The 23,753-nt window shown below is 46.1% G+C and overlaps 1 protein-coding gene across 2 annotated transcripts in view; it reads right to left on the bottom strand.

Annotated features, from left to right (window-relative positions):
* The window catches only part of LOC119463044 (uncharacterized), a 70,379-nt gene that overhangs the window by 32,240 nt on the left and 14,386 nt on the right, over positions 1 to 23,753 (bottom strand). The window contains exon 1 of one of the 2 annotated variants that reach the window (XM_049668010.1): positions 21,302 to 22,135. The exons of the other annotated variant lie outside the window; for it this stretch is intronic. The gene's annotated coding sequence lies outside the window, so the exon portion shown is untranslated. Of the gene's footprint in view, positions 1 to 21,301; positions 22,136 to 23,753 lie in introns of those variants that run through there. 2 annotated transcript variants of the gene reach the window in all.

Here is a 23,753-nt window from a genome sequence, read left to right as displayed (position 1 = left end):
AGCAAAACTCGCTGTAGGTTTGCTCCGCTGTGACTGGTCTAGTAAGCCCCTGCAACCGCTTCTTGTCCTTCATGCTGACTCGTATTTCCAACATTCTTTAAAGCAGTGATGGTTCTTACCACGGTCTAAGGAATATACTTCTTACCCTTTTAAGGGTTGCTTTAAGCTTGGCACCTTACGACCAAAAGACTCCTCTGGAACGACAACCTAAGTGCCAATTTGCTCGGACACCATGACAAATGCGCCGACCAGTATGGAACCCCCACTGCGTTTAAAAGCGGCACGAATTTTACTGGAGACAATGAGCCTTGACAAGACTTCCGGCCTTTAAAGCAGTGATGGTTCTTACCACGGTCTAAGGAATATACTTTTACCCTTTTAAGGGTTGCTTTAAGCTTGGCACCTTACGACCAAAAGACTCCTCTGGAACGACAACCTAAGTGCCAATTTGCTCGGACACCATGACAAAAGCGCCGACCAGTATGGAACCCCCACTGCGTTCTAAAAGCGGCACGAATTTTACTGGAGACAATGAGCCTTGACAAGACTTCCGGCTGGTCATCCATACTGTAGTGGTATAGCGTTGGCTTGGTTTTGTTGTGGACAGCTTTTAACGCATTATTGATGTCATCAGACTTGTACGTAACGAATTACATGAGATTAATTACTTTTACATTTTACAATTACATTCATGACAGTTCTGTAATTGATTGATTGCTTTCTTTACTCAATAATGCTCACTGTAATTCAATTACTTTTTTTCAGTAACCAATTACTTTATTGAAGAGACAAGGCGTTACAAGCGACGCAGCTTTGAGCAGTTGAATTTGGCGGGATCTACAGTATCGATAGACCGTATCGTGTCATGCAGCAGCCTCGCGAATGCGCATACAGACAAACCCGGGCGTCAGTACTTGTCTCCACATCTTAAGGCTCCACAAGACGTAGGTCGACGATTTGAACCGGCGCTGCTCTGGCTCGACAGCGACGGCCACTTCGGACGTTGATGCTAAGAAATCGCATCAGGACGATTTTTTCAGCCTTTCACTGGCCCTACCGGGAGCGCATTCTTCCGATAGTGCCAATGTAATCGATTGAGTAAAAATGATCGATTACATTTTAGTAATTCCTTTCGCGCGATGTTAATGACGCGGTTCTTGGTGACCATCCGCGCGTCCTTCTCCTATAGTCTCTTCAGTCTGCTGCGTTCTGCCGGCGGTGTTCTTGGGAAAACAAACGCTGTCGAAGCATGTCATGACCTGCATATTCATTTTACAGCTGCACTTTGCCTGGCACGCTAAGCTGCTCCGCACCCTCATTTTAAGGGGTGCCGCTCCTATGAAGTCAAACACACTTGCGGTAAAACATTGGCTGAGCGCAGATGCGGGTAATTTCGAGCCGGTCATGTGCCGAGTCTATTAGGAGGTCACTGACGTTCTTATTGTTGTCGTTACCGCTGTTATTATTATTTCTGCTATTATGTCGTTGTTCTTGTTGCATGTTGCGCCCATGACTTGTTTCTCCCAAGCAACGTTATTTACAAAGAACAGGGACGAAACAAGAAGTGGGCGGCACAAAAAAGTCGCGGTTTCGCCCGAAGCGCGAAGCATTAATAGCGATAGCGAAGTATTATAGAACTACACGAAGCTTTTGCGAAGGAACAGTGCTTCAGAACGAGGCAAGGGAGACGACAAACACAAGCCCTTGTCTCATTCTTAAGCGCAGTTCCTGAAAAAATTATGGGGTGTCACGTGTCAAAACAACGATTTGATTATGAGGCACGCTGTAGTGGGAGATTCCGGAAATTTGGACCACCTCGGGTTCTTCAACGCCCACCTAAATCTAAGAACATGGGTGTTTTCGTATTTCGCCCCCATCGAAATGTGGTCGCCGTGGCCGGGATTCGATCCCGCGACCTCGTGCTCAGCAGTCCAACACCATAGCCACTGAGCAACCCCGGCGGGTGCGCTGTTTCTTCGCAAAAGTATGTACCAACCACATCAAGTTAGCCCACTGTTGAACAACGCGAAGTAAGAGTCGTTGTTTTATCAGCCGTATAAATTGCAGTAAACATTCGCTTACTAATTAAATTAACAAGCATGGCACCACGCGCTCACAAGCAAACATGAACTTATCTTACTCGATGACTGCGAACACTCGCTGGCCTGGTGAAGAGCGCAAACAGAGGGAAGCGAACGCTTGGTGCTGCCTCTCACTTCGACGCGTCTCCAAAATTTGAGGTTACGCTACCTCCAGCACTAGGCGCGCGGGTAGACAGCGCACATGAAGCCACCAGCCATCTCGGCTCGTCTTATTTTCGCACCCGCCGGAGATTACCTCTAAGATAGGGCACGTGGTCCGCCTACGCGCTCAGCCGCGGGGACCACCGTGCGCAGTCGCGGCCGGGACAGACGAGTATACGTGCGCTAACCTCCCCTACCACTACTGCCTTGCGCGCGCTTGAACACGTGACCTCCAACATCGGGCGCGTGGTTAGACGTCGTGCATCAAGCCACTATTCTTCTGCGCTCAGCTTCACACGCTTTCCCTCGGACCCACAACATACGGTGCGCGAAGCGCGATACCTTCTTATCGCACTTGGACTTCATATAGAATATCACGGTGACAGCGACGGCGAAAATTGGCGTATTGAAATTCGCCTGGAGTGCCCCTAATTGCTATCGCAATAAAAAGCGTATATCATCGTCTTCTGCTGCTTCATCGCCATCTTCCTCAAATCTGCAGACACACTTCATCGCAATAATTACATCGGTTATTTTTTCCCAAATCTACGGAAAAAAAATGTTAGGAGTGAGAATGTGAAGTAATGAAAAGCATTTTCCTCTCTATTCAAATACGAGATCTCGGTTCGTGAATCCACCCGTATATAGATCATGTGGCAGATGAATTACGGCAAGACTGTTCTTCATGATATCAGCTACGACCGAACACCCCAATGGCACGTAGCTTACTAGCGTGTTCGTAGCATTGGGCTTATGATTGATACCGTATCGGTGAAAGACATTCCTTTCCACTGCATTTCAATTACGTTGCGTGATTCAAGTTTATGTACGCACCATTTGTTCTCTAAATTACGGCATGACTGATTACAAAATTTGGACTATTTTGACCACGCCGCACGGCACAACGTATGGTTCCATTTTCAATGATGATGATATCTTGAAGAGCAAGAACTGACCGAACAGCCGGAAATCACGCAGCGGTTTCGCTCTCTTATGAACCTCTATGCATACTCGATCATTCCTCCACCATATTATTTTCTTCATAATACAAGACACAATTATACGGAGTTGTACTTTTTCCATTTTGTGCACATTTCTACACTGTATACAGAACAGAGTTATGCTTCCAACTTTTCTGTACTAACAAAAAATTAAAAAAAGTACGTAACTAAAAGAAATATTCTTACCGGTTCAAACTGAAACACCCCATTTTCAATACTTTATCCCTGGGAACATTTCGTGCCAATGTAAATGCGATTGCTCTATAATTGCTTACTTCAGGCTTCCAAAAACAGCACAGTAGACTGCTTCAAAGTGGCAGCCTACCACTTTGTCTCAAGGTATAACGCTGCATAATGAATGGCAGTTATGATATCCGTAGCATATGTAAGAGTGCTCATGATATCAAACCAGTAGGGAAAGCAGCGCTTTTCTCGTGTGCCCCGTATGCCAATAGTAATGTTGTCAGTAGAACATTCCATTGTGAGAACGGAATGCATGAAGCTGGATATAACTGGTCGACCAAAGTCGTCAGGGGATGCCGAAGCAATCGAATATTCCTTTTACCGGAGTTTTTTACACCACCCTGCATTTCCACTGAACAGACAGAAGTGTTACTTATTGAAATCATTTCTGTTCTTGAGAAACGCGATCGTGTGCGTGCGTGTGTGCGTGCGTGTGTGCGCGCACACACTACACACAGATATAAGTACGTCGCATCCAACAGTGCGGTTGTGTACATCATTGTTTTTTCCGCGCAAAAAAAAAAAGCGCCAAATAGAAAAGGGGCCAGTTTGTGTCACTTGAGATGTAACTTTTGTTACTTGTCCTAGCAAGGTGCAATTCTTGCAGCTGTCGTGATATTTCCCACTGATACAAAGGTTGTGTATTCCAATTTGCTGATGAATATTCGCAACAAGCGGTAGAGGCATGCCACATGAACGGAGAAACAGGTGCACGTAAGCCTTTTACAGTTTATCATTCTTAAGATGTTCAATTCATTTTTTCTCACTTACCTGTTTGCACCTTTCAAACCGCTCCACCTACTCGCACTTCGTCAATAGCCCCACTTTTTGACATTTTCATTGGTCACCACACAAATTAACTGACTTTTCGAAAGCAATAAACACCGAAAAACATCCCAACATCCACTGGTGCATAGTTTCATCATAATGTAAATAGTGTGCATGTCATAAATTTCGCGGTAGTTGGCGCAGTCTTGTCACGCTACTTCGACATCACGATAGCTTCGCGATGCAAGTATTTCTTTCTGCCAAAACGGCAGTTCTTTACTGCTTATTTCTTGTTTGCCAGCAGATTACGGTGCCCTCACAAGTTTTGTCTATACCATCTCATCTAAACAAGTCCATCTTCGCAAAGGTCATCGACGCGCATATTGGCGCTGTAATTCTATTGTATCTATAAAAATGCAGGTTGTTCATTTTTAAGTTTTACGGAATTTTTAGAAATCACCTGTGGCAGGTAGCATAATTCTTATCGATGAGCTGGGTTATTCGAAGAGAAGGCCATTAGTAGCACGAGAAATCGAAACACGTATTCAACTAATTAACAAAAAATTGACTAATGAACTTCTTTGTTAATTACTTTACGACACATATTGAAATTTACGAATTGTAGCCGGTGAGCTTGCAAGGCGCATCCACTATCCACTTGAAATTAATTTCCAGGATGACACCAGCTTGGAGATATTATTTCCCAAAGTGTGGGACGAAATACATGGATGGCCATTCCAGCTACTTTTGTGCTTCAATGTATAAAAGAGCATTTTGGTGAAAAAGTAAGTGGAACAACAGTGCATTTTTACGGCTTATTTGATGGCGCATATCTCCAAACTGGTGTCATTCTGGAAATTCATTCCAAGTGGACACGCCTGACAAGCTCACCGGCTACAATTCGTAAATTGCAATATGTGTCGTAAAGTATTTAACTAAGAAGTTCATTAGTCAATTTTTGTTAATTAGTTGAATATGTGTTTCGATTTCTCGTGCTACTAGTGTCCGCCTGAGCGAATAACCGAGCTCAATGATTAGAATTATGCTACCTGCCACAGGCGATTCCTAAAAATTCCGTAAAACTTAAAATGAACACCCTGTATATGCACCACATCACTGTTTTGTTTACGATCACTCCCGTTTACGATCCTCTTGTGCTCAACAAGTGAAGTTGCATATCGCTTGCAGGGTTAGTAGTGCAGTGTGTCCGTGCTTTGAAAGGAGCCCCCAAAATAAATTTGGAACTTCGAACTCCGGTACTGAATGCACATGACGCTAGACATATGTAAGGATATGATGCTTTTGTGGGAGCATATTTGGGTGGCTGCGAATCGCAAAAACGCCCGCTGTAGCGGGCTTTGGGTGCACGTTAAGGAGGAGAGAGAAAGAGCAAGAAGAGGAAAGGCAGGGAGGTCGACCAGACGAGGGTCCGGTTCGCTACCCTACATGGGGTAAGGGAAAGGGGGAATAGAAAGAGGAAAAGAGGGAGAGAGTGAGCACTGAGTTCACAGTGCTCACTCACAGGGACGCTATAAGCGGTCTCTTCAACCGGGGCACTTCAAGTAGTGTGCTAGCGCACGAATCGCTTTTTGTGCCAGTGACGGGTGTAGCCACGGTCCGAATATCTTTGACTCAGAGAACAGTCTCGAGTCCAGATGGCTTACTAAAGAGAAACAAGCAATGTAAACGGGCAAAGCATTGCTTCAGAACTCTATCTTCGGTAATTTCGCGGTGAGAGATTGACTATTCTAAGAGAAAATGAAAGTCAAAGTTTCATTTTTCGAATTTTGCGCCGGAAACCTAGCGCCTGCACGTCAGTGGGACGTCACTTATTTCAATATATGTTTTCGTACTTGGGCCGTTGTGCCTTAGCAAAAGTTCTTGAAACTTGCGAAATTCAATGTTTGGCTCTTTCCCTGTTCGAATCTTCGATGCGGGTGTTTTGTTTGTACTTTTTTCTTTCTCTCGGGTCGTCATTTGCATATCTTCCTGAGACCCCCTGTACATATTTTCCGCATGGCCTTCGTAACTTCTGAAATTTAACTCGAAAACTATTACGTAAAATATTTATTCCTTATATGAAATCAGAGGCTTGCGGAACTATGCGAAAGTGGTTTAGCCATATTTCTGCCATCGGTGTTCGAGAATATTGATACTAATTTCATCTGCACTGCCACTACACACGACGAAAAGCATCCGGCTTGGTGTTTTGAATTCCGCGAGATGACATTAAACTCGATTATTTAGCATCGGCATGCCAACCTGCTACACGATGTTACATCTTCAGCTTGGTGTTAAAGGAAATAAAAGCGGTTTTTACCTTAACGGACACGAGGAGGTGGTTTCATTATCCGTGTGCATCAAGATCTTGCTTGCATCATGTAACCACGGTATTAAAAAAAAAAAAAAACGGCTTTTCACGTTTCTGACATGTCAGTCGGTCATAAAAACTGACTTGAAAAATCAATTGCTGTAAGGCGGAAAGCTGGGCGAGTTAGAATTGATGCATGCTTTTAATCGGCGCGGAAAACGATGGCAACAGCATCTGTGTATTTCCTGCGCTGATTCGAAGAATTGAAAAATGATAATGTCCCTGAGCTGTTTTCACCGAATCTGCGAGGATATTCACACACCTATGCGGATCTTCGACGCTTGAGAGTTGCAAGCGTGTACGTGACAATAAAACAAAGATCAGTCTTCGCAATGGCCCAGCAGCATTCATCAGTGCATGTGGCAAGCGCTCAGCCTTTTTGTGCGTGCGCTCGCGTACGTCTGAAACGTGAAATCTGGTCAGTGCAATTTGACTCCTTTCTCCAGCCCTTTATTATTTTTTTTCTTCCTTCTAAGAATTTCTGTGTGTTTTTCTTTTAATTTTAGTCTGCGTGACGTTTTTCTAATCACGTGTTGAATGTTTCACCGAAGCCTTGACTCCGCGACCCGGCTTAGGAGACTGGAAGCAACCGGTGCTGCCTCCGGTGTCATCCTGTTTTTATGCAGGCCATTAAGCATTCAAATCAGCATGTTTGTCGCAATTTCGCGTCTGCTGAAACCGGCTCGCCATTAGTGCCAGCTGTGTACGAGTGTACGAGTTAGCGTAGTTTTTATCAAAGCAGCATTTGCTCGAAAGCTGCTGTGCTCAATATATAAATATACAGGGTGTTTCAGCGAACACTCAAAAATTCTTCAAGGTTACCTGTAGCAGATAGCACAATTCTAGTTGATGAGCTGGTCTACTTGAAGAGGCGGACATTACTTGCACAAGAAATTGAAATGCATACTTGAGTAATTAACAAAAATTCACTAATTAAGTTTTAACTGATTACCTGATGGTCCATATTGCAATTTACAAATTGTAGCCGTGGAGTTCGCAAGGCGGATCCACTTGGAACGAATTCTCGGTATGACACCAGTTTGAAGATAATAATTCCTGAACTTTGCAGAGAAATGCATTGGTGTTCCAGTTAGTTTCTTAACAAAATGTCGCTTTATGCATTGAAGCACAACATTAACTGCAACGCCAATGCATTTCTCCGCAAAATTCGGGAATTAATATCTCGAAACTGGTGTCATCCTGAGAATTAATTCCAAGTGGATCCGCCTTGCGTACTCCACGGCTACAATTTGTTAATTTCAATATGGGTCATCAGGTGATTAGTTAAAAACTTAATTAGTGAATTTTTGTTGATTAGTCAATTATGCATATCAATTTTATGTGCAAATAGTGTCCGCCTCTTCGAGTAGACCAGCTCATTAACTAGAACTGGGCTATCTGCCACAGGCAACCTTAAATAAATTTTGAAAGTGTTCGCTGAAACACCCTGTATGTATATATATATATATATATCCCCTTCAGGTAGCAAAGCACAGCCTCCGAGATGCTGCCGTCACTGGTCTGTGGGGCGTCGCCATTATATATATATATATATATATATATATATATACAGGGTGTCCCAGCTATCACGCAGCACGATTTTTAAAAAAAGGAACGGCGTTACGCGAAGCAAACGTAGTGCCTATTGTTTCCAGTACAGTGGAGTAGCCCGCCATTAATTTTTTCGTTACTGAGATTAAATTAGCTAATTGTAATAATTATCGAACTCGATAAGAACTGTCCTAATTATCAAAGTGTCAATGAGAAAGTTGTAAAGCAACATGAAAAACTCTCGATACAGCATTCTGTTGCTCAATACTTGCTACATAAATGTGTTTTTCCGAGTTTGAAAGAAGCCCGCGAATACACGCAGAATTGCCGCACGACTGGCCGCTCGAGGCACTTCCCGTGTATTCGCGGGCTTCTTTCATATATATATATATATATATATATATATATTGTTACGTTGCGGAAGTCGCATATACACGTGTTTTTTACAATATATATTCAAGAGAAGCAACGATACACAAACAAGATGGCTGGCGAGACCGATTCTACCCTTACACGTCAAATCGTCTTCGGACTGGCGTTACTCTTGGTTGCGCCGTTACATAACCCCCGCCTGCAAAGGCGCCCTCTCGGCGCTCACTATAAGGGATGTGAACTGGCGGCAAAGTAAGATTTCAGCCGGGACACATGCACGTCAGTGGATACAGGCGAGTCCAGTGGAGTGATGTCGTAGTTCACATCGCCAAGCTGACGCAATATCGTGCAGGGCCCTGTGTAGCGCGGCAGAAGCTTTTCAGACAAGACGACGCGGCGACAAGGTGACGATATAGCGCAACGTAACGATATATATATATATACACTCACTCTCTGCTCCGGCAAAGAATGCCTAATCAGTAAGCATTGCCAAGGATGCGTAACTGTTTTGCGAGAAACGTGGCTGACGCCGGTAAGAAGTTCGCACTCTTCGTAAATAAAAGAAGGCATTTTTGGATGAAGTGAAACTGCGTCAGCATACATCCCTCGGAATGCCGCAAGAAGGCGCCGCCAACTCGCGTAAGCGTGACTACAAATACTGGCACTTTGTGAGAGCGAGGCCATTCTGGTGCCGTAATCGAGGGGGACTAACGTGATGACATCGAAACAAAGAGGACGCAAGTTCCAAGCCGACCTGTGCTAATAACGCATTCATTCTTTTTCCTTTCACTTTAATGGTACGGACAAGATGCGTCAAGGAGGACAGACACGGTCGTTTTTCTTTCTGTTTTTTTTTCTTTCTTTTTTTTTTGGGGGGGGGGTGTAGTTTTGGGGGGGGGGGGGGGTGCAATCATAGCGTCATGTGCAGCCAACACTGCTGCACGAGACGCTATGATTTGCGCCCCCTATACGGTTGAAGAACTCCTCAAGCCGCCCTGTGTATGTACATATGGCTTTTCAGTTGGCTCTTTTCTCAACGTATGGCGAAAAGAACATAAGCTGAACTCAACTGAAATTAAATTAACCAACCATGTTTCCACAACTTGCCACTTGCAAGCCCAAGGTCCTTTCTTGTTTCTCAGTCGTACATTGTGGGAAGCAGTGTGCGGACTGAGCGCGGCTCCCAGTTACTCAGCGCTAAGCCGTGGTGCACGAGCATGTAAGCGCGAAGCGCCACGCGCGAGGGCGGAACGCCAGCGAGTGATAGGAGTCGCGTTTGTGCCGCACCAATTTCCCCGCACTATAAAGGCCGGCGCACGAATTAATGGAGTTGAAAATAGCAGCGGAGCTACAGCTGCGGGGGGTGTCCGCGCTTATTAGAAAGGAAAATAGACGCGCTGATCTCGGATGAGGATACGACCCGGCAGTCTTCACCGGCAGGAATACCGCTCGTAATAAGGAACTACCGGCGTGCTGGGAGTTCGCTGACCCCCCGAGGCTAGCGGACACTGGCGAATACATTCGCTGCCCGAATGGCCGGTAAACAACCATGGAGCGTGCCGCGTGTCGACGACATCCCAGCAAACAAACGGACGAGACTGGCAGATGCAGGAAAGCTTGCGAAGGCTGACCCACTGCTTTAGCGCTCCGTGAATACATGGAGACGTATCTCCGGCACCACACAAACAGGTTCTTGTTTCTTGGAAGCGTGGGAAAGAGTCCATGGGCGTTGTATGTCTATATGCCGAGATAGACGACTGAAATTCTTCCCACGTAAACAAAAGCCGCCCGTACAACTGTACGCGTATGCGTATATGGTGCAGAATGCATGTTTAGGCGTCATTATAGCGCTACATTTAGAGTGGATGTTCTAGAAGCAGGGATTTCTCACAACCATCGCACGCAACAAAAATAATGTGGTACCAACTTAATAAAAGAACTCTCACGGAGGATGACCGGGATCTAAAGAAGGATCAAGTTCATTGCAAAAGTTGGCAACTGAAAATAAAAAAAAATACGAAGATTTTTTTTTTTTCGCGCTCGATTGTATAGACGTAAGCATCACGGCTCGTATCTACAAAAGTCAATCCTGATGCTGGACTTAATTTTAGCCAAAGCGACGTGCCAATGGCATGGAGAGCTTACGAACGAGAAGCTTTGTGAATACAGCCACGTTTTATGTTTATGCGTCACGAGAGTACCTTGATGATGCTCATCGCCGCCTTTTCCACTGCAAGAGCTTACATCACCGCCATCATCTCTCTCTTTTTCCGTGTCTAGTAACACCACTCGTTTTGTCATCACCGTCCCCGTGACAAGTGTTCAGAACCGACTTTAGTAGTTACCTCGAACTTTGCTCTGCATCGTCAGGACTTCGACCTCGGATACGCACCGCGCTTCTCAAAAGCAACAGTATATACGAAGGTATGCTGGCGATCATATATAAGAGTCGGGTAGTGGCGGTTGTGCGATTTGAAGACGAGGAATGAATTCCCGGTTTGATCAACAGAGAATTATTATTTTTTGTCACTTTGGTCTTCCTTTGCTTTGTTCACGCGTGACCGGTAATAAAGAGCCTTTAACGAGGCATTGCGAAATCGGTGAAGTCAGTGAGGTGAGCAACACTCCGCGAAAGCACGGCCGAAATGCTTTCCGTGCTTAATAAGATCGTGCTTATGGGGGTACAATAGCCAGCCAGTGAGTCATGCGTATTACCGACACAAAAACAACACGACGAGCTGGTGCTAAGACGCCGGGGATTTGTGGCGTCTTGGTACCCGCAGGTCTCGCCTCGACCCCGCTCCAAAAACACACGCGGCAAGCCCCCACACGCCGAGAATGTCACGTCCCAGAAAGCTGTCATCGCTCACCTGAGGAGCAGGTACTCCGTCGCCGTTGGGAAACCTCTTTTCGTCAAGCGCGCATGGAAATAAAAGAGAGGCGCGGATGGTCTGCTGCAGTGCCGCGAACGACAGAACGCCTGCGGTGAATGCGACCCGCTGCCACGCGGTGCGGTCGCTGACACGAGGCACACGACTGACAGACGTCATGGTCGGGCACAGCACCAGGGCGAACCAGGGAGAAAGGGGGCGAGATTAAAAAAGAAATGCATGAAAAAAAAATACGCTAGGTGCGCAGTCTGTGGCGGCAACAGGGACGAGGTCGCCGATAATTCTACACCACTCGGTATGTCTTGCGCGCTTGTGTACCGGGGCAATCGGTTCATTATTTAGTGTGGGGAGAGGCGGCTCCTTCGGCTGCCGCGACTCGCCGCCCCGAGCACGACTCGATCTGGTAACCCGTCCTTGGCCGGTGATGCAGGCGCTCGCCTTTGCGGATTCCACAAAGACCGAAGGCCTCTCCGAACGACAGGCATGGGCTGAAGAGTTGGACCCCCCTCATGCGTTCCTCCTTGTCCTTCGCGCATTCAGCCACGGCTTCGCTTAAAAAAGCAGCGCCTACGTCGCGGGGCGCGCGAGCACCAAAAGCTGGATTCGTGTACCCTGGAAGTGCAAACGACATGAGGAGAGCGGGAAAATATATGCGGAGGAAAAAGAGAGAGGGAAAGAGCATCATTCCTCTTCTTTTTTTTTTTTTTTTCTGGGCTCCTGTCGGTGAACCTTCAGTAACATAAGCGCGTCATTTCTCTTCCTTTTCCTCTTTTTCTCACTGGGTATGGAAGCGAGAAATGCGAGCCTTACAGCTGCAGCCCCAAGTATTACGCTGTCGCGAAGAGGAACTTTTCACGCCATATGAATGCGTCTCCGGCGCATGTATATGTATGCAATGCGGAGTCAGTAGCTCGCACTTATACAACTCGTCTCCCGAACCCCCACTTTCTTGGCTTCAGCTGGCTGACCTCTGGAACGCAGAGCAGCTGGAAACGCTGGCGGTAAGAGCACTTCTTGTTTACATGTACAAGTAGGCAAGACGTGGTCACGAAGAAAAAGAAACGAAAAAAAAAGTTGTCTTCTGCAATTTTTTTCTACCGTTTTGGAGTCATAGTACCACGATCATTTTTTTTTTCTTGGTATCAGAAGTGGTCGCCTATTGAAAAAGTCATTTTTTTTTTCGTTACGCTATTTCGAACCTACTGCCCTCATGTATAAAATACATGATTCTGTGGTCAATGCCATATACACTAAACATTCGCTTATGGAGTGTTTTGGCATTACACGCTATATCTTCAAGGCTAACCGACTCTTTTTTTATTATTATTATTATTTAGTTCTGAAGCGGCGAGAACTCTGACAGTCAGTGACGCGTTGGCTGTGGACGCACATGGGCCCGATGCGTGAGGTTTAGCTGATAACGAGGTGTTGTGATGCACTAAGCGGTCAAAGTCGACACATCTATGCTCTTCGCATCGCTATATAGTGAGGAAGAGAAATATGCCGTCGCGTCACACGCAAGACCGAGAACTCTTCATAGAATATAGAAAGAAAACTTGCCGGATGCTAGATCGCTGATAGCATACGGTGCCGAAAGCTTATTTACCCCATAGACGGATGGCACTACAGATACGATTGAAGTGTGGTGAAATTATTTAGTAGCAACACTTTCCTGATTTCGCTGAAAGGTGCGAACTCCATGACAAAAAAAAAATGTTAAAAAAAATTAGCAACACACCACGAATAATACGTTGTGGCTGTGGATAAAGCAATTTTTTTTTCTGCTGTTGAACACATAATCGAATTAAAAGGTCTTGTATTTGATGAATTATCGAACCACTATAGCTGGACAGCAGAATCCGTGCTTTAACGATCCCTGTATTTCACCGTTCGTATTTCCAGCGGACTTACTTGGGCGTCATCTTCACCTTGAAGCTGCCAGCAAGGAACACTTGGAAGTTTATGCGCTGCATTCATCTCGCAAATTCGCAAATCGCCTATTCTACGCATGCGCCTATGATGCAAAGGAGGTAGCACGCATTCCTTTTCTGAAGTAAGGTTCTCACGAGGCGACCGAATGACTCATTTCACAGAAGCTCCTGTAAGAATTCCCATGGTCTCTGCTCAGGACTGTAGCTACATGTGCATGACCACGACAAAGTCGGAGCGCGTCGTCCTGTAAGGCAGAAATTCCGTCCTTGAGCTCGTGCCAATGCTAGCTGGTCGGGCCGAGATAACGTCACGGTGGTTTTGTCAGCCCACCTGTGAAGGATCTTTTAACTCTGTTGTTGCAGATGCAGTGCACTTCAAGACACATACGTGAACACAGAAGCAGACAAACACCAGCGCTGGCCAGGAAATCACTCGACCCGCTTAGAAAAAGGCACGTGAATGTGGTTGGGTCATCTAGATCATCCCTGCCTCTGACTCGACCCGCTCGAGTCGAGCTCATGTAAACGACGCTTGTGGAACAATTTCGAAGTTCGCCTGCCAAGCAGTGCTTAAGACTTGCCTTAAACGGCATAGTGGACCCACGAGCTGAACAATCGAGCTTGCAGCAGCCTTCGTAATGTGGCTCCAAGTGCTGAGTAAGTTAGTCCGTGACGCGCTAAGTTTTTTTTTTTCTTTTTTCTTTTCTTTTTTTTTTTTTTTTTTTTTTTTACATGCGCACACATGCATTCATGTTTCGTTCACTGCCCTTATATAGCGTTTAACCTTGTTGGCTCCTCCTTGGTTTGCTTACTGATTGTGACGTGGGAGCGCATATATGCACGCGAACAAGAACGTGTGGTGCCAGGAACAGAGCCTCTCCTCTGCAAGTACCGGGCGTTGCAAAAAAAAAAAAAAAAGAGAAAAAGAACAGCTTTCGATGAGACATGCCCTCGCCTTCCGCTGTCATAACGCCAGCGACGAAAGAAGCGATAACACCCTCCGCACGCCAAGGGCAAGACTCAATGTCAACTCAACAGTAGAAAAAGTTAAAGAAAGAAGCCTCCACAACCAGGGAGGCGTCTTTATTGTGCAGCAGCGGGGCAAAGTGTGCAGCAGCCGGGCGAAGAAACATGCAGAGGGACTGTTTGACGGTTTGGTAAAATAAATGTATTTACGACAGCCACTACAAGCGTAATTTACCCCGACTTTTGCCTCCAATATGCAGGGAATGTAAGGAATCCATGCCGGCTAGTGGGCAGGAAACGTGCGAGCACAAAAGAGAACCTATATCGAGAGGCGCAAGCCAACGTGCTATTGAGGATAAAGGGAAACGCGAGAGATTTCGGGGGCTTCTCATTTGTTCACAGTCCAGCTTGGCGTTTTTTTTTTTTTTTTTTGAAGTAGAGGCATGCCGAATGTCCGTGTTCATGACAATCTCGATATCTGCAAACAATTACGCGAACGCCATGACTTCCTAGTTTAATCTTACCTACCTACAATAGCCTTGTTATTGCGGTAACGTAAGCATTCACCTCGTGTGGTAAACCCGCATTGACGCGTGGAGGAGGAAGTGGAACTGCGGCCTCCGACAGGTTCTTCAGGCACGCGTTGGCTTGCGACGCCCTAGAGTCGTGACTAATGAAAAAAAAAAAAAAAAAAAAAAAAAGCGAACGTGTTTCAATCTGCGGCGAAGGTCCGTGAGCGGAAGCTCCTGCGTACAGATGTTAGCCACGCTCAAGGCAACGCTTCGTGCGGTAGGAAGCAATGATTGCTGTTCGACTGACGCCGTTTGTCACAAGCAGCTTCCACATCCACAACTATATGCGTTTGGCAAGGCGACAAAGCATAGAAAGTCGGGTACGTCGGAGGCTGCGTATATTTCTGGGGGCTGATTCCATTCCGGAACCTTGCCTCTAATTGTTAAACTACAGCACAATCCGGTTTATGTTCTTAAAGGACCCCTTCAACGGGCCGTATTGGAAATTTTGATAATACACTGGAAGCTGTAAAACGACGTTAAGGGAGAATTTTACTGGAATAATTTTTCAAATCGGTTCACTATTGGAGGAGACAGATGTAATTGAATGGTCCTCTTACTATACAGGTGGCCAGGAAGTGAGCGCGACTACCAGAGACACTCGCTGCTTTTGCCTCGACTAGCATCTGCAAGCGGTGTTCCTTCCCTGATTTCTCCCATAATGGAGCCGAGAGACCTCATCATGTTCACGTGACGAGCTCCGCCTACTTGTCCAGCTCCGCCTACTTGGCACCTGTCCTTAAATAACTTTAGTGTACGAGTCCAAACAAGACAGCATTTCACAGGCAGATAGAGGCTTACAAAGTCCTTCGCGAACGTTTTTGACGAAGGAATTCAAATCAAGTCCGTTAAAATGGCCAGCTTAATCTGTAAGTAAGTAAAATGTGAATGGTAGCTGAGCAGTTACTGGTTACGTTGCAATAGGCACTTGGAGCTGCCGGCAGACTACAGTGCATATATCCTTTTCCACGGCAGGTTGGCTCCAATAGTAGCAGTAATAGAATTTTTTCGGCCGGAATTGAAAATTCGAGCAGATGAGCTATCGTATTCCCGAACCGACTACTTCGATTCGAAACAAAAGTATACTATTATTGCGCAAATATCGAAAACCACATTTCTTTTTTTTTTTTTGTCGCTTTCCTACATTTTTTTTTTCCATTTTTTTTATGAACCGTTCGCCTTCTTATTGCAATGATTATGCGTGACTTTTTTTTTTTTTGTCTGTGATGGTTGTATGAGCGTGAAATTGGACTTTTGAGACTTTCTTCCGCTTACAGGTCTACTCACTCTTACCAAAGTTCTCGTAATATGCAAAAAGACACAACCATCACAGACAAAAGAAAGAAGTAAAAAGAGAGAGAGAGAAAAACAGAGGGATTGAAGGGACTTGTGTGTATTTTCGGGTCATTACGAGAAACGTATTGCTACAATCCCGGCAAGCACTGCAGAATTCACGGAAAACAATCCGGGATTGCTACTAAGCTTTTTCTAAAGAGCAGCTTTGGGTACGTAGCAAACGAGAATCTTTTCGGGTTAATCTCCCTGCCTTTCCCACCCCGTTTCTCTTTCTCGAAAGGAGCCTCGTCCTTGACGCGAGATCCCCTGAATAATAAGTGCGCGAATGTGGTAGCTGCTCTCGCGTTGACCACACGATCTCGAAAACGAAGGCATCTCTCCCCATATTTTCGTCTGGTCTCTGAGCCAAGAAGAGTCCGAGCCCGAATCTCGGCTCTTCGCGTGCAGTACGCGTCAATTGGAGGCTGCCACTCTTCTCGTCCTACTGGGCTTGCGAATCTGTAAAGAGATGTCACTCTGCCATCTATCGCGTTCGCACTACTTTCAACGATTTCAGAAACCACAAAACGTTTTAAACTAAGCATCGCATTAGGTTTGATAATTTGTGTTTCTTGACTCCGCATTCTGATTCTTCTTCTTTCTGGGCTTTTACGTGCCAAAACCAGTTCTGATTATGAGGCACGCCGTAGTGGAGGGCTCCGGATTAATTTTGACCACCTGGGGTTCTTTAACGTGCACTACTACGCAAGCACACGGGCGTTTTTGCCTTCTGATTACTAATGTGTCTGCACATTCTCTATTAAGAAAAAATATTACAATCAACATTTGTATGTTCTCGGTTGCTTTGAGAAACACATTGTTGGTATGACGTGAGTTAGGATGCATTGACGGGTATGAGGCGTTCGGGGTTGGCTGCGTAAGTAGCCGGAAGTCAGCGCCACTCAAACAAACTCCGTAGCGCTCCTTTCTTTCTGACCCGTCACGCGTGCATGGCTACAAGAATCGGAAACGGAGCAGCTAGCCCACGTGCACGCCACAGTTTCGTCGCAATAATGTACTGGCGGCGCGAATCCAACTTCTCCATTCGCTGGTGGGCACCCCGATGAAGCCGTGCTCGGGTACGTACATGCTGGCGCCGCTCGCTGGAAGGGGAACGCGAGCATGCTGCCGATGACGGGCGGCGGCGGCTCGCAGTGAAAGTTGGCGGCGACGCTTCCCCAGCCGTAGCGGCAGCCCTGACCGGAATAGGCGGAAGGCCGCGGCTCGCGGCGTCGAGCGGATCGAAGGCAAACACACACTCGGCACTCACGGTCACTCAACCGAGGGGCCCCCGGCGCGGCCTTGGGAGTTGGACGTCAGCGGATGAGGGCCGTTCACCCTCCGCACCACCGCCGGGAGACGCGCGCGGCTGACCCCAGGCCTCCCCCGCTAGATGGGAGGCTTCACTGGCCAAGCGATTTTCATTGCTACGACCAGAGATACCTTCGGCGCTCGTAAACAACTTTGGGTGGCATGTGGGCCTGCTTCTCTTTTTGCTTGCCCACTCGATGATGCCAGCTTAGCAACCACATAATCACCCGCGTCATTGACGTCATTACAGGCAAAAGGAGAAAAGCGCGGATAGGACAAAATATGTCCCTTTTCGTCGGCGAAGCCTCGCCCATCTTATTAGACGTTCGTCGAAGAGCAAGTGGATTCGAGCCCACGAATATGTTTGAGACTGGTTCATTATAGTTGGAATCAGCTAGCGCAAGACAGGGATAATTGGAGATTGCAGGGAGAGGCCTTCGTCCTGCAGTGGACATAAATACAGGCTGATGATGATGATAATGCACTTTCTGTTGGATCACATCAAGAAGGTGAGAGCCGGTCTTCAGCATCAATTTCGCCCGAGGTGTGGTGACGGGTTTTGCATGGAGTCAACAGAGCATCGCTGTCTCAGCGACAAGGACGATTCGGACGTTGAAGAGCCGCTCAACTGACAGCGAAATCTTACCATATGATTGAAACATGCTTGGGTAACCGTCATGCCTCCAAATAGGCACTAACATATAGGCTCTAAAGTTGAACGTGGGACACTCACTAACCGTGAATTACAATCCTTCACGGCGAGCTATTTTCTGACGTGCGAGTGAACGAAAATGGAAAAAACGTTCAGCTGAACGGCGTTTACCTAAATTATAGGAAGAGAACTACGCACGGCCTGTGCGTTTATTTCTTTCCTGCTGTGAAAGGCTTTGCATTCCCGTATTATCTCGAAGTATCATGATTTCATTTGTACCAGAAGATGCAAGCAGGTGAACTTAAAAAAAAAAAGATCCCCTTTATTGAAGCATGCCGGGTATACACAATACAAAATAAATAAATAAACAAAAAATTCATAAATAAGAATAATACTTTCGAATGCCCTTACACCCGCGTATTTGAGTGTGACAGCTAAGACGCCAGGGTCATCTAAGAGGTCGTCCGAGTCTCGTATCGCTGAGGGAGCTGGAAGGACAGGAGCGACCAGGGCGGTGCAAGATCGATGACTGCGGAACAGAATTGATGCAAAAGCTTTGCCACCGATAGGTAAAGAATACAGCATACAAGGCGTTTGCACCGCAGTAAGCGTGAATGTGTCAGCACTGGGTGTTCGTGAGGCTGGCTAAGTATTTCACGCGCTTTTTAAAACGCTGCACGCATGCTTAGTCACCTGAAATTCCAAGAAAATCTTGTGAATTACAAGGAAGGTGGGGGTGGAGGGGACCATATTTGTTTTGTTTTTGCATGTTTGACACACTTAAATATATATTCTTTCCGAAGACACCAATATCTGAGACAGCTCACTTCCTCTGCAAAGGCCATCTTTATACTTATAACACCCCTGCGACATTGCCGCCAGGTATTCTCACAACCCATATTCAATTCAACTTCCTGCTGTAGATGCAATGCATCTAACTGGCAACCCTTCCTCTGGGCGTTTAAGAAAATAATAAAAAAATATCCTGTTTTGTGATTTTATCACTTTCTATTTTTCTCTGTTTTCTTAGACGCGAAGAGTTGAGCTATAAACGCCCGAAGGCATCATTATATATAGGGCCGATTCGCAATAAGCAAAACGTTGGCCAGCATTTTTCACAACCGTAAGAGAAACATGGAACCCCTGTCACGCTGGACGACCAAGATATGCTGGGAAACGTACTCTCAACAAGCGCCGACCATCCGTTGGCTAAATGTTTTACAAATATATGTCACAATGACAATCACGATGGGAACGTGGCGGCACCAGTAGAAGCAGGTGCTGCTTGCTCTGCTGCAATTTCACTGCCTCCTAGAAGCCGGCGATACTCGGAAAGCACGAAGTACTCTATAGAGGCATTCGCTGTGCCTTGTCTTATGTTACCACAAAATTTATGCGATGAAATGTGTGATTAATTATGACTGCACCCATCACGTGTCTGACCGCACCTAAGTCTCCTGGCGCGTGCTAATGCGAAACGTTGCCATGGGTACACGACAAAGAAGATGGTCGCTGCTGATGGCAGTGGGCATATGGCACGGTAGAGGCGGCATCCCAGGTGGCGATGCGGGGAAGCGTTTGGTATAGCTGGTAGCAGCAACGCGCTGAACGACGAAAGTGCCGGAGGACCATGACAAGTCTTGTAGACCATGACGCGTTATGTTCTTGTTCCCGATTGCACACGTCTTTGCCGAGAACTTACTGTGGTAAGTTTCCCTTGCAGAAACGGGCCGCGATCGTCCTAGTGGAAAGCAAATCACCAGGATGAGAATAGCGCGGCCTTATGGTATACGCCGAAATGAAGCATCTCCGGAAAATGAAACAAAAGGGAGAAAGAATTTCTGCCTGCGTAGCATGCGCCTGGACGGTACCACTGAAAAAAGAATACGAGCAAAAAAAAAATAAAAAATTGGGCCAGCGAAGCCAGCGAAAAAAAGGAAGCCAGCGAAGCTGTGACTATGGTGGGGCTGCTGTAGTCAATATTGCTATAGTGAATTTATATATTTCATTATTGATTTGAGAGTCTTCAGCATGTTCGTCAAAGAGAAAGGACACCGGCGTCTTGTTATCGCGGGGCGCGATGGCCAAGTAGAGAATTTGCTGCGCCAAGTCCGCCGCATCGTCTTAGACTAGCGTAGCGTTCATAGCCGCGGCAGACTGCACGGCTGCGTCGGGATCCTGTGAGATCTCTCCCGCTCCTGCTCTCGGTGGCTCATACCCACATATCCAACGCGGGTATGAGCCACACGTGATTTATTTCTTACCTTCGTTCTTTCTCTCTTCATTTCTTTTTTTCCTTCCTTACTTCCTTTCTGTATCGGGAAGCGTTGCGCATACACACGGACAAACAGAGGAAAAAAGAGACGTAAACGGATAGAGCGCAATATACAGCTATGCCCGATACAGCTATGCACCAACTCGTCCAACAAGAAGTTCTTCTAAACCTTCCTTCCTTTTTCCTTTCTTTCCTTCTTTCTTTCTTGTCCCTGGCTCATACCCGCATATCTCATACCCACATATACAATGTGGGCATGCGCCACACGTGATTTTATTATCTTTAATCGTGACGTAACTGACGATTATGTGATGTTATTGATGTCATGACCTGTCAGTCATGTTAGTCATCTGTATTGACGCCTGTGCTAAGGCACAACTGCCGGGAAACCGACACGCACATGGAGCCAAACCGCCGCACACATAGAGCCGAAATGCTGACGATGATAGTTTTTTTTTTTTTTTTTTTTTTTTACACGCGGACACGATCCTGAAATAACTAGTCCTTAAATGCTTCGCTGTTAAGGTTGCGCCACTCTGTGGCCTCATTTTTGTTGCCGAAAGCTCTCACACCGAGCAACATATTTTATTAGCAACACAGCTCTTGATGGACACTTTAACCAACTCATTGGGAAACATGTTCAGTTATTAGAAAGCACGTTCCCAAGTGTGGATAGTCCTTCAAGTAAATTATTTTACAATATCTACAATATCGTTCTGCGACAACATATACCCGTGGTGGCACGGCGCGTTAACGTTCGAATAAGACAAGTACTCCGCGAATATCTGTAACAAAAAAGAATAATAAGAGAAATCTTACCCTATTCTAAATCCACACGGGCTGCCCGAGGCGGTTCAACGAGTGTTCGACGCGTCGCAGCGTCTGCCTAAGCACGGGAACAGAACGAGCACGAACTTACCGCAACAAGGTTGTCTATTCATGCATGCGTATATGACCACATCGCTGACGTGGAGGCGCGCAATCAGCGCATCTGTAAAACTGCGGACGAACCATTCACGAGAATAACCCGAAGTGTCCATGACGCACGTACATGCAAACAAGGACTTTCGTTTCCTCGAAGTTGTCTTCTGAACGTGAGATTAAGATCTGGCTGGGGCCGCTTGGCGTAATAGCAGCAATATGCTGTTACCAGTGCTTATGTTTCCACTGCAACGCACTCTCATTATAGGCAGACCTGCCTCGAGATCGATCACCCAGATAGTGTTCGCCATTCGAAACCATGAACACTCTGAGAAGCTTTCTCTTACACGGCTGACACCTGCAATGCGAGCACAGCCCTTTCAGCGACCTTCGCCAGCAAGACCACATCAATGCGTCGCAGATTTCTGGTTATTTTTTGATGCCACATATCGCTGCCGCTTAAGTTTGACTATACATATTCAGGTCACGCACCAGGCGGCAATTTCGCGGCAAACGCCTTTTGCTTGATGAGTGATAATTAACATACCCGTGCGCAACAGCACCGCGGTGCGGCACAGTTATCTGATGACAGCGGATATTTACGTCCTTGGGTCAGTGCCCGTAAGCGTTTAGCCGCCCGTACTAGTTTATGATATAGCTCCTGTGAGCGGCAGCTTAGTACGGTATCAAAATTAAGTAAATCAGAAAGAAATGTGAGCAATATAAACTTGATTTCGTCTAATGAGACAATGAGTTCTGAGGGCTTTCCATGAGGGGGTGTGCTCCGCTTGACTCGAACGATGTATGTGGACGTGATCTATGCACAAAATGAACGCATAAATATATAATAAATTAATTATATATATATATATATATATATATATATATATATATATATATATATATTACACAGTCGAGTCCGGGCACAGCCGACACCTTCACAACACAAAATGGGTTTGCTATAACAGAAATTCGTTATAGTTGAAGTTTCCTTTATAGCTATCGATAAAGCATTCAACAAGCACGGAAGAGAAGATTTACGTCCAAAATGATGCACACAACGTTTAATGGCTGAAATTAAACGTTGTGTGCAATTAAACGTTGTGTCCAGAGAGAGGAAGAGGGAAGGATGGAAAGACATATTAGCTAGACTTTGTCGAGTTTGCTACCCTACACGTGGGGAATACTTGAGTTTAGATCTTATTTACGCATGCACTAAGCCAAGTGCAGCGTATCTGTAGTCGGGCACTCAAGTCTCTCGCCTTGAGGTACGGCGAAAAAGCTCCACAGAAGCTCTTCTTGGGTTTGAGCTCTATTGAAGTAGTTTCCACCCGACAATGGTATATCGTCAATTGTGTCAACTTGTCGACGGGGTTGTAGGTAAAGTACTGACGTGTACGAATTGCTTGAGAGAGTTATGAAGCTTAAGTCAGGCGATGTCGAGACCAATGGCGCCATTCCCCGGCTCGTCGCCCTATCGGTGAGACGCTGCCCCGCTTCGGTTCATTTCGTTCATTGTAATCGAACTGAGAAGGGCACCAGGTCGTATAAGCGTCCGGCTGACTTACAAAGTTCTTGCGAAACATTTTGGTTGTTGATAAATTGTTTGTAGTAGCCTAACACTCTGAGTGGGATTTTTATATGTAGGCTTGACCGTACTAACTTATATGGCGTGGACTCACTCCCGTTTACAACAATTAGATGCGGCGCTTTTGAATACTATTGGAATGTACGGAAACTCGGAGGACTGTGAGGCAAGTTTTGTTTGAAATAATCGAGGGCCGAGCGTCTCTTGACAAGAATCACTCAGGCAGCATGGTACGTAAATGATTGAGGTCTTTCCTAGCCGTTTGTAAGTAGCATGCTGGAAACTCGATAAGTTGTGTTTAGCGGCCCAAGGCCGATACTGGGACCACTGACAGACACCTCAGTAAAGCGCTCCATCCATATTAACCTTTTACTGCCTACGGTTATATGGCGTGCACCGAAATCTGAGTAGCACGGTGGTTTTGTATTACGCCCACCTTGGAATGCAACCGACGCAACAGGGAATCGAACCCGCGGATTCGTTCTTAGCAGCAAAACGCCATAGCCATTGGCCGCCGCGGCGGATGGTAGCTTTAATGCCTTCGCTAAAATTACAAACGACAGAGGTCTGAAGCAAGAGCAAAAATCAACGCCATCGCTTTTCGGACTTTTGACAAAGCAGTTGAATTTCCCAGCATGCAAGGTAGCTATGCGACCGCTTTCTTCGGTTTATTGGCGTTTTTGGGGCTTAAGTGCATATGCACTCGAATGCGCGCTGTAGCTGTAACGAAATGATTTCTGTCATCGAGATTGTGGATTATGC

Source organism: Dermacentor silvarum, chromosome 1 (assembly GCF_013339745.2).
Source record: "Dermacentor silvarum isolate Dsil-2018 chromosome 1, BIME_Dsil_1.4, whole genome shotgun sequence".
Lineage (NCBI taxonomy): Eukaryota > Metazoa > Arthropoda > Arachnida > Ixodida > Ixodidae > Dermacentor > Dermacentor silvarum.
Note: the sequence above shows the minus strand (reverse complement) of the source record. Positions and strands in the feature narration are given on the sequence as shown.